General features: G+C 40.7%; 1 protein-coding gene across 1 annotated transcript in view; it reads right to left on the bottom strand.

The window, feature by feature from the left end:
* SNX25 (sorting nexin 25) overlaps window positions 1-12,481 on the bottom strand; it is a 121,957-nt gene that overhangs the window by 60,427 nt on the left and 49,049 nt on the right. The gene's annotated exons all lie outside the window — the stretch shown is intronic.

Genomic DNA, 12,481 nt, shown 5'->3' with positions numbered 1-12,481 from the left:
ACAACCAACTCATCTTTATGTACACCAAACCCTTCTCATAGTGCTTTGCACATAACAGGCATTTGAAGATGATTATTGAATTTGTAAAATTCACCTTCACTTGATATTAAAAGACGATGCGGGAAATAAGTGACTTTCATCCTCAATAAAAGCTCACAACATACAGCTGACCCTTGAACAACACAGGTTTGAATTATGTGGGCCCACTTATATGCAGATTTTTTTGATACAGTACAGTAATATAAATGTATTTTCTTTTCCTTATGATTTTCTTTTCTCTAGCTTACTATGAGAAAATAGTACATGATACATATCACATATAAAACATGTTGATTGACTGTATATGCTATTGGTAAGGCTGCCAGTCAATAGTAGGCTATTAGTAGTGAAGTGTTAGGGGAGTTCAAATTTATATGCAGACTTCTGACTGCATGAGGGATTAGCATCCCAACCCTATGTTTTTCCGCAGTCAGCTGTACATCCAAATGCTGGTGGCTATCCTTGATGGCACAGGCCTCCTAGTCCTCCGGGAGCCAGCTCCCTGGGGATAGTCAGCACTCCCTCAGCTTTCTTCACCAGAGGAGCGCATGGCCTTGCTGGTGCTGAGTCTGGTTCAAGAATCTGAAGGACTGGGGCGCCTGGGTGGCTCAGTGGGTTAAGCCGCTGCCTTCGGCTCAGGTCATGATCTCAGAGTCCTGGGATCGAGCCCCGCATCGGGCTCTCTGCTCAGCGGGGAGCCTGCTTCCTCCTCTCTCTCTGCCTGCCTCTCTGCCTGCTTGTGATCTCTCTGTCAAATAAATAAAAATAAAATCTTTAAAAAAAAAAAGAAAAAAGAATCTGAAGGACTGATATTTGTGAACATCCTCTTGATCACAATTGCACAAGTGTAATATGTGTTTTTCCAATGTAAACTCTAATATTAACAAGAATTTGGCTCTTTTCCAGCTACGGTGAGATCTCACCCCCAGTATCTCTTATCCCAGGGACAAGAAAAAGGTCACATGAAGACAGCCACCTCTTAGCTGAGTTACCACCTCAACACTCTTTGGCTTTGAACACTCAGCTACATTAATAAAGACTCAGAGCACGTTTGTATTTTTGAAGTCTTCCCACCATCTCAAATTCACCTGAAATGCCACAAAATTGGTCTTCAAAATAATCCCCTTAGAAATATATACATTTATTGCCTTTTACTGTCAATTGTTCAGAACAACTTTGGAATTCTATTAGAATTGACTTCTAAGTTATTTATACACACATACACACACACACACACACACACACACACAATTAGTCTCCTCATTTCATTACACACATCTTACACATTTTTTTTTAAATTACTATTTTAGAGCTGTCTTGGATGTGCATATGCTGGAATGTCTTAGGAGAGTCAAAAGCTGAATAAATCCTAGTCTCAGGTGTCTACAATATGGTGGATGATTTAAAATAGGTTTTATACTAAAAGTAGCAATTACAGGGGTGCCTGGGGGGCTCAGTCGGTTAGATGTCCCAGCTCTTGATTTTGGCTCAGGCCATGATCTCAGGGTCATAAGATCAAGCACCATGTCCGGGTCTATACTCAGTGCAGAGTCTGCTGAAGATTTTCTCTCTCCCTCGGCCCTTCCCCCACCACACACACACTTTCTCTCTCTCTAAAAAATAAATAAATAAAATTCGCAATGACATAAATTAGAATACCATACACATAAACATGTTTTTTAAAAATTTAAAACTTAAAAATAATGTTTTCAAGGTTGTTACAGGTTACTTTGTGCTAGCCTAGGGATAATATTTTCATTTAGAAGGACTTCGGTTACAACATTTGAAAAGAAATAAAGACATGGTGATTTCAGAGGGCTACACTAAAGCTGTTTCCAAGGTAAATATAGCAGAGTAGTTAAGCATGCTAGTCCTGACACCAGGTGCCCTGTGTTCAAATCCTGCTTCCAACACTTACTGTGTCACCCTAAAAAAAATTATTTAAGCTTTCTAAAACTCAAGAGAAAAGAAGGGTAGTATTTTTTTGTAAAAAGAAGAGTAACAGTATTTTTCCTCATAGGATTGCCATGAAGATTAAATGAGATAACACCTTTAAAATATTTGGAATAGTGCCCAAGCCACAGTGAGAGTTTAATAAATATTAACTATTATTTTTGTCCCTTAACACCACTGTTGGTTGACCCTTTAGATATGCAGTATTTAAGGAGATGATGTATGTGCGTGTTTGTAAAATATATGTAAGAATTTTTAAAGTAGCCTTACTTTTTCCCTGATCATAAAAGTACCTCAGCCTAGTCAATTTAAGGCCACCAAGGTCACTGAAGTCCAACACAATCAGGTTTATTGACTCATTTCAGTAAGCATGAAGAAACATGGGTGTCTCCTCAAACCAAGGGAAAGATAGCTTCTATGGGATTCTGGGGAAGTACAGAGTGTAGATGAAATTTTAAATGAAGCAGCATGTTGACAGGTTCAAAGCAGAGCCGTGTAAATCGTCATTTCACACAGATCCAGAATCTCACTCTCCTGAAGACTATAAAGTTATAATAAACATGGAATGGTTAGCCCAGGAAACCCTTTATCTGTAGCTCTACACCCGACTTATAAACGAGGGTGCTTCTCTGTGTCAAAGTGGCTGAAACCCTCCAGGCAAGAATAAGATGTGTCACTCTTACCAAAGTAATTTCAAATGGCGAAATCTAAGTTTTTAGAGAGCAAAGTTTCTCACTGCATAAGAAAGCAGTAGTCATTCAAAGGAGGTTATCATTATGACGCTTTCTAGCTGCTATGTATACCTGAAAAAAAAAAATACTGTTTCCTGTTAATTTTGTAGCTGGAATCTGTTATTCCAACCTGATAAATGGCTGGGCAGATTTTACCTCCTCATGCTGAACCCATTTTTACTTTCTCTAAAGTAACACATATTCCTTGAAGAAAATGGGAAAATGTACAAAGCATGACATTCAAAGTCAATCACAATTAACATTTGGTAAGTATTTACAGACTTCTCTTCAAACAATTTTTTTTGTTTTGTTTTGTAAGACTGAACTTATGCTATAAAAGGCCCTAGAGCCTTTTCAATGTATACCATCTGCCAATATTATTATATACTCTGATGCAACACCATTGTTAAGTGGCAGTCCACTGTACAGATGTGTCAACACTTTTTTTCCCTAAGCCCTAATTGTTAGGCATTCCGTTATTTCAAGCTTTTCTCTATTTTACATAAAACTGCAAGAAACTTTCTTGGAAAAATCTTTATCACACATTCATGATTATTTCCTTAAAATAAGTTCTTATGAACTTATGATTCTTTCTGATCAGAAAGAATGCGGGGCGCCTGGGTGGCTCAGTGGGTTAAGCCGCTGCCTTCGGCTCAGGTCATGATCTCAGGGTCCTGGGATCGAGTCCCACATCGGGCTCTCTGCTCGGCAGGAAGCCTGCTTCCCTCTCTCTCTCTCTCTCTGCCTTCCTCTCCGTCTACTTGTGATCTCTCTCTGTCAAATAAATAAATAAAATCTTAAAAAAAAAAAAAAAAGAATGCACATTTTGTGACCTGCTTTCTGCATTATAAAACTGTGCTGCAGAAAGGCAATAATTCATACTCCTCCCAGTAGGACATGAGGTCGTCTGTCTTCCTACAGCCTTGCCAACCCTGGGTGTCAAATTTTTAATCTTCACCAATATCATGAACCAAGTAAAGTCTCTCATTTTAGTTTTTATGTCTGAAAAGAACAACAAGGTTCAGAGCTTTCTTCTCATGGGGTGTGTTTAATGGTATTAAGCAGGAAGTGCCAGGGAGCCGTAGCACAAACTGGGGAAGTATTTTCAGTCAGGACTCAGAGCAGTCAAAGGCTCTTGCCTCTAATGGCACTTTTAAACCGGTTTCCCATTTTTCTAGTGTGTAGAAGGCAGCTGATTCCAACAGAAAGACTAGGGTATGCTTCCTAAGCTTTTTCCATCTGTGGCACACATAGCAAATGATAATATTTGAACAGAACGCCAAGGTCATCAGCCATCCCAGACCCTACCCAACAACCTGAAAAGGTTGAGGAAACCTTTATTTCCATACATCAATACACTATATTTGAGTCACATCAGTTAGAAAATTCTGGCCCAGAGCAGCCTGATGTATCCGGAATTTATGTAAACACACGTACACAATTCATGTTTTATATGTATATATACAGAAAATAACCTGGAAAATATCAAGTATTGTCATGTGTTTGCAATGTGGCTTATTTTTCTTCATCTGGTTTGTATTTTTAAATTTCCTAAGATAACAGGTTACCATATATTCATTTTCTAGTTCCCAGAAGTCTATGGAAATTACATGTTACAAAAGCAACTAGCTGATGTCCTTCAGTTAACCTCAAGGAGGCTAAAATTTTTCTCTCTGCTACCTGTACCTCATTTCGACTAGTGCTTCTCAATATTTTTTATATCAGCTATTAATATCACCATAAACTGTTTATTTATAGACCAATGTATAGCACCACTGCTGTTATATTCCATTCTCAATTCAGAATGCTTACTGAATATCATCTTCAGTTGCCTACTTTTATGTTCTGTACTGAAAATGTCCTAATGACTTTCTTCTACACTTTGAAGTTTTTCTGACATGAGAGATTGTATTGCCTCATCTCCTCCATTAAGCCTATTCAAGTTAGGATCTGAGAATTCTGTTGCCTTCTCCTGCTCACGGTTATATTTTTAGCTCTTTATTGGGAGCCTAGCAGGTCTGTCCTCAGAGCTGTGCTGATGCATTAATCTCATTTAATTATCACAACAGTCCCATGAAATAGGAACTCCTTTCTCCATTTCACAGTTAAAACTGAGGCTCAGAGTATACATGACTTGCCAAGGCCATACTGCCTATAAGAAAGGAAGCCAAGCGCAAGCCAAGTCTGCAAAAATTCAGGCCTATCTGACTTGAGCCCATGTCTGTGGGTAGAGTCTACGTTAGATCTGGACTGGTTGGTATAGGTTGATTTTTGTGTTATTAACCCTCATCTACCTCAAGAAGAACTGCATTTCTGTCCAGTGCAGGGTCATCAAAAGACAGAGCATGCATGGCCACTACTCAGCAACGTGCCGGAGCCATCTCACAAGGCCTGTGTTGGCTTGTGTGAGCTGCCTGTTAACATCTCAGGAATTAAAACCTACCATTATTAAAGTGAAACAAACTTGCGATTAAACCATACTTCTTAAAAGGTGAAAATACTTAAAACTCATCATTTCCTAATAATTGTATTTTGCTATTATCTATGTTCCTGGCTATTCATGTCTACTGTATCAGCACAGTGGAGACACTACGTATGAGAGGGTGTGCTGCAGCCAGTCTCTTTCCAACTTCCTACTCAGTGAGGTCATCCTGGAAGCTTAGTATTAACACCACAGAAACCAGCAAATGCTACAAGTTGGGGTTTCTGACCCCTTCCCCCAAAAGCCAGTTTTTAAAAATTACCAGCACACCCCTTTTACTCTTCACTGCCATTCCTTCAGAGAACCTAGTGAATCATAAAATTCTCTACAGAGGAGAGAGCCAGCACCAGCACTTTTGTTTTGTTTTAAAGAAAAGAGCACTACCCATCCATCCCACCTCCTCCTTTTGATGTTTTGTTCAGAATATCAGGGGCTCCATCCCCGGCCTCTCTCCAGTTCTCTCTCATCCTCTCCTCTAAGCCCTAGAGAAGGAGGAGGTCTTTCATCTGACCACAGAGGAGGAGGAACCGGGCATGTGAAGCACAGCCCTTCTGTTCTCCTCTTCAGAGCATGTGTTCTCTGCCTCCAAGGACAGCCAGCATGTGGACTCTGCACCTGTCAGAAAGATGGGGAGGGAGGGAGAATCAGGGAATGTCCGATTCTGAGACTCAGTTTTAGAGAGTCACTGTTTGCACATATAAACTACATTCTCCATCATCTATCAGTAATAAGAGCAAAGTTTTGGGCCTTCATTTGGCTTATTCCTTAGCCCCAACATGGTTCAGACTCAGGCTGGAGAGGGCAGCATTATTTATTGGGCCTCCTCAAACCCCCAAATAAAATGCTGCACTCTAGTGGGCCACAGGTAATTGATCAGTGCTCACAATGAAATTAAATCTACTTGCAATCCTGGGCCTGAGATTGTAACAACGACAACAGTGGTAGCTAACAATTTGGAATATGCAGATCCTGGGTTGAGTGATTTATGTAAATGAACTCATGGTCCTCATGGTAATTCGGTGATTCATAAGATAGATACACCTTACTCACAGTGCCTGTGTTTTCTAATTATAAGCTCATCATGAATTCTTTAATTTCAGAGAGATCATAAGCTTCTTTATCCCAAAATTTCCCCTTTTTAGATCAAATTTTCCATGCTGTCAATACTTATCTTTCCTCCTAAATGAAGAGATCTTGTTTTCTCCCATATGTTTAACTCCCACCTCTGTGCCCTCTGCTATTTCTCAGACATCAACAGAAGGAATTAAATTCTGAAGTCAATGTACTTTGACTTTTTATAAAACTGAAAGATGTTTTTGAATGTTTTCAATAAGCAGCCTTGCATTTTAATGTGTTTTTTTTTAAACTAAATTTATATTCATTTATTCTTTTCATAAAAATTTGCCAGGCATCTCTTTGTTTTACACTTCATCATTTCTCATCTCCTCGCGCACCCACGTTAACCTTTCCCTCAGTTTATACGTGCTTACTGATTTCTGACATGGTGTAGCAGTTTGTCTGAAGGGTATGCTCGATTTCTTTTTCCATGTTCCTCTATAACGTAATTCAACTTTAGTGCTCATGATTCACAATATAGCTTCAGAATCACTGGTCGAAGCGCCAAACATTCAAATAATTTAAATTCTCCTACACAGAAGCATGCAATTTTAGGAATTTTAATATTTTTAGTGTATTAATCTTCATGTGCAAATGTACCTCTGAAACGCATCTCTGAAATTCGGAGATGAAATCCATCCCCTTGATATCTGAAGAAAAGCTACTTAGCAAACTTCCTCAGTAACCCATTCCACTGTTCATTATGACCCCTTAAATTAACCTATTCATTATGGCCATTCCCTCTTGCTTTATCCTAGTAAAACAGAAAACACATTGATCTCAGTATACACTCGATAAAAAAGTTTCCTTCATTTCTCCAAGAGAAATAATAGTAAGTCTTTTTAATTTTCAACCTTGTATTCATTATTAGAATTTCCTCTCTACTATTTTTAGATTCTCCATGTCACTCTTTAAGTAAGGGTCAGAAATAAACAAATGCAGAACTGAAAAAATCTAATAAAGACTGGACTGGCAGCAGATGAAATTACAGCACTGACAGGCTGCCCCAATTTTCTTTGTTGTGACTTGTTTCTCTGGCAGCCCATCCCTGTTTCACTAACAAATGATGGGACTTCTGGCGGTACTCTTCTCCATGCAAAGATTAGTGCCTGCAAAGTCTCCTAGACAGTACAGACTGGTCACCACACTTGCAGGAAATTCCACAAGGTTGGGGCCATGTGTGGATCCTCTTTTCTCCCCACCTGGCTAACTGGTTACCCACCTTCTCATGTGGGATTTCAAGTCAGAGCTGAGTTCAAATCCCAGCTGTTCCTTATTAGCTAAGCGATCCAGGGCAAGTCACTTTACCTTTCTCAACTACATAATGAGAATAGTAATACTTAATTCATATAGTTGTTACAATAATCATATGGTAAGAACTTTACTTAATGCGTATTAGATATTCAACATATGGTAGCTTGAAAACAAAGAAGTTTCCTCTTCTTGGGCATTTACTTGGCATCTCTTTAACTTTGGCAAGTGTCCAGTCCAGGAAAGTAGTATTTGTCCAATGTCTGTGTGGGAAGTAGCGCTATCCTGCCTTGCTATAACTATACAACAGGTAGCACCGGAGCAAAAATGACTATGTGCCCATTCTGTGTCTATGTTTCTTTTTTCCTTAGTAATAGAACTCTCATTTTTAACTGAACCTAAGGCTTCCCAGAAAAATTATATCTGACAGAAAAAATATAAGCAGAAATGTCATGCAGTAGCTTCTAGGAAGTTCTTTAAAAGACAGCCAATGCATGACCTTTGCCACCTTTTTTTCTTCCCTTCATTTGTGCTTCCTGGAATTAGGATCCGATGAATGGCAGTCTAGACTACACCCTGAACTCTGAGGACTCTGGAATATCCCTAGGATGGCAGAGCAGTGAGCCAGAAGGAGCCTGGGTCCCCGAGGAGGGTAGAGGCCTCCTACCAGTCTTCGAATGCCTGTTCCAGACTTCTTTTATAGAAGAAAGAAAAAGCCCTTGTACTTTGGCAAGTAATCATTATTCTGTGGGTTTTCTAGCCTCCTCATCTAAATCTAATCCTAATGTAAGTATCTCCAATCTTTTCATGGGACTCAAGCAATAGATTTTAATCAGGGGCAATTTTGTCCTCCAGAGGACATCTGGCAATGTCTGGGGGACGTTTCTGGTTGTCACAACGACAGGGTTGGTACTGGCATCCAGTGGGGGAGGCTAGTGATGTTAATATTCCACAATAAATAGAACCACCCCCACAACAAAGAATTATCTTGGCCCAAATGGCACTTTTTTTTTTTTTTCTAGTTGTACCTGGGGGGCGTTTAAAAACCACTGATGCCCAGGTTCTACCCTAGGCCAATCATGTAAAAATCCCTGGGGGTGAAGTGGAGGCAAGTATATTTCTCATGGAGGAGCAAAATCGCTTTCATAGAGCACTTTGTGCAAACACACTGAGGAATTACACAATGCAGGCAACAGGGGGTATTCCTGGGCCATTATCTGCATGCTTCCTCTAGGAGATTCTGTAAGGGTAGAACCTTTCATTTCCGCTTTAATGTTTATTCCCACACCCTCTTTCTCTTCAAAATAAAGGAACACACAGCGCTTCCTCCAGTGTGGCTGTAATTGTCGGGTCTTACTAACGGATGCCCCTTTACTCTGACCTCTGGTTTGCCTTCCTTGAGGGTGGTCATCACCCCACCACCCACACGGGTGGTGGGAATCTGTTCAGTTGTCCTTTAATATCTTGCATGAACAGGACATTTAGATTTCTGGCTCCTGTCTCATTAGCAGAGTGGATGACTTCCACGAGAAGATGCTGGAAAATTCAAAATGTTATACCAGTCCCGCCACCACATCCTCACTTCGACACCTTGGATGCCAGAAAAGAAGAAAAAGGAAGTAGCTACAAAGGACAGTGAGATATCCGGCCATAATTTTTTTAAAAGCCTGGGTGATTCTAATATATAGTCAAGGTCAAAAACCACCAGTTTAGTGTACTCGGAGGGAGCCTTTCTAGCTCCAGAATTGTATTGCCAAAGCAGCTCATGCTGACTCAGAAAAAAACAAACTATCACAGAACTATAAATATGACCTTCAAGGTTTCTTTGGTTTGGTTGTTTGTTTTGTTGTTTTTTTTTATATTTTATTTATTTATTTGACAGACAGCGATCACAAGTAGGCAGAGAGGCAGGCAGAGAGAGAGGGGAGGAAGCAGGCTCCCTGTGGAGCAGAGAGCCCGATGCGGGGCTCGATCCCAGAACCCTGGGATCATGACGTGAGCCGAAGGCAGAGGCTTTAACCCACTGAGCCACCCAGGCGCCCCTGGTTGTTTGTTTTTAATGCATTCCAACCCAGCAGAGTTTAATGACTTTATTTCCTTCAGAAAATATGCACCTATCTCCCAAATATGTATGAAATAAAAGTGGGTGGTTTCATCAACTGCTTAGTCTAAATAACACACATTCCCTGCCCTAGGCGGCCTATCTTAAAATCTTACTGAGAACAACATGAAGATAGCGACCTAAAATACTAATAAAGCCAGACAGTAGAGTACTCTAATTGTACAAGAAAAACAAAATAGTTCAGCTATGATGGAAGAAACTGCTCCATTAGTGCGAAGTGGCTGATAAGCTTCATCAATGTCTTAGACAGGAGTCGGACAAAAAGCAATTTTGCCTGTAAGCAAACTGACCATTGAAGAGAGAGCAATTTTTCTTTATTTTATTTTATTTTTTCAGTGTTCCAAGATTCATTGTTTATGCACCACACCCAGTGCTCCCTGCAATACGTGTCCTCCTCAATACCTACCACCAGGCTCACCCATCCCCCCACCCCCTCCCTTCCAAAACCCTCAATCTGTTTCTCAGAGTCCACAGTCTCTCATGGTTTGTCTCCCCCTCCAATCTACCCCAATTCACTTTTCCTTTCCTGCTCCTAATGTCTTCCATGTTATTCCTTATGTAGAGAGCAATTTTTCTATCAGATAAACAATAACCAGTAATCAGATAACTTACGCAGCATCACCTTTTTTGAGCAAAAAGATCAACCTCTACCATGGCAGAGTTGTTCCTGGTAGCCTTTCTAGTTCAATCCGGGCAAGAAGCAGAAAAGAAAGGTTAGCCCTCAGATTACCCTAAGATACAATGAGTAAGGACACTGTCCCCTGGATAAAAGATATACCAGTACTATAGCAAACAGAACTGCCTGGAATTTTATCTACAGCGAAGGCCAAGTAACTGTCTCATAGTCACAGGTTGGGGAGAGGTAGTGTGGTATTTACAAGAGTATTCAGAAAGTAACTCTGGATGTGAACAGCTACCACTGAGAAAAATGGCCTTCACAGTATTCTCTCCCAAGGTTCTTTGCCAAGCTTTGAGGGGACTGTATGCTCTTCAGGATTACCATGATTCCATAGCAGATGCTGACTAACATATACGACTCCTTGTTGTAAGAGAAATTTGCAGCCCTTCAAAGAAGTCATCAACATATTTCCCAAAATGTACATGAGAAACTGAAGGTCTACAAAGGGAGAGAGGTCAGAAAAATAGGTCATTGCAGTTGCACTCAGTCATTATATCAACTTAATTAAATCTGAAAATGTATTCTGTTTTCTAACAGAGTGGGCACTTTAAGAGTTTGATAATCTAATCCTCAAAGTACCTCCAAGTGTCCTCCCCATGGGTTCTATGAACTCTGCTGGAAACAAAAGCCAGAAGTAAAATAGAAGACAGGAAAGAGAACAGGAACATATGCAACAGGAATATATATGGGATGGGTGGCAGGAAGAGATTAGGAACCTTCTGATAGGGCGCCTGGGTGGCTCAGTGGGTTAAGCCGCCGCCTTCGGCTCGGGTCATGATCTCAGGGTCCTGGGATCGAGTCCTGCATCGGGCTCTCTGCTCAGCGGGGAGCCTGCTTCCCTTCCCCTCTCTCTGCCTGCCTCTCTGTCTACTTGTGATCTCTCTCTCTGTCAAATAAATAAATAAAAATCTTAAAAAAAAAAAAAAAGGAACCTTCTGATAATACTACTGAAGATGTTCAACTGAAAGTCAAAATGGGGGTGCCTGGGTGGCTCAGTTGGTTTAGCGCCTGCCTTCAGTCAGGTCAGGATCTCGGGGTCCTGGGACCAAGCCCCATGTCAGGCTCCCTGCTCAGTGGGGAGTCCACTTCTCACTTCTCCTCTCCCTCTGCTCCTCTCCCCCACTCATGCTCTCTGTCTTAAAGAAAATTTTAAAAAAAAGAAAGAAAGAAAGAAAACTCAAAAGGCATTCTTAAAAATGCAAACAACCCAATTATCCATTGGCTGACAAAAGAATAAACAAAATATGGTGTATTCGTACAATGGAATATTATTCAGCCAAAAAAAGAAATGAAATATTGCCACATACCACAACATGGATGACCCTTGAAAATATTATGCTGAATATAAGCCAGACACAAAAGGCCATATGTTACATGATTCCATTTATATGAAATGTCCATAATGGGCAAATCCACAGAGACAGAAAGTCGATTAGTGGTTGCCAAGGGCTGGGTAGAGAAAGAATGGGGAGTGACTGCTAATGGGTACAGGGTTTCTTCTTAAAATGACAAAATAATCTGGAATTAGAGGTCATGGTTGCACAGTCTGAAGATACTACTGCCCCTTAGCCTCTCCATGCTCAACAGAGCGCCTGCTTCTCAGGACACCCAACGTGTTAGACTTCAGTGTTGCCCTATTTATGACAACAAGAGGAAGTGATCTTACAGAAAGACTTAAGGGCTCATACCATTTTTTATTTTCACCGTGTTTTAAAGGGGAAAATGTCACGTCAGGACTCCTAGTGTTCATCTTTGGCCACTCAGGTGAAGGCAATCCAAAATGCCCCTACTGTGACAAAAGCAGGTTGTCCAGTCATCCTGGGGCTTCTGTTTCTAAAGGTCAATTCTTACTGAGTTTCTTCTTTACCTACTACATGACCAACTGCCAAAATTAAAATATCTATAGCATTTTAAATAGTCCTGAGCCTCTGACTAGTGCATTTTGAAAAAGATAAACCATTCATTCTAATCAAGATTCATTCATCTCGGGGCGCCTGGGTGGCTCAGTGAGTTAAGCCTCTGCCTTCAGCTCAGGTCATGGTCCCAGGGTCCTGGGATCGAGCCCCACATCTGGCTCTCTGCTCTGCAGGGAGCCTGCTTCCTCCCCT

The sequence above is a fragment of the Lutra lutra genome, chromosome 2 (assembly GCF_902655055.1).
Source record: "Lutra lutra chromosome 2, mLutLut1.2, whole genome shotgun sequence".
NCBI classification, from domain to species: Eukaryota; Metazoa; Chordata; class Mammalia; order Carnivora; family Mustelidae; genus Lutra; species Lutra lutra.
The sequence above is the reverse complement of the archived record's forward strand: the minus strand, read 5'-3'. Positions and strand labels throughout refer to the sequence as shown.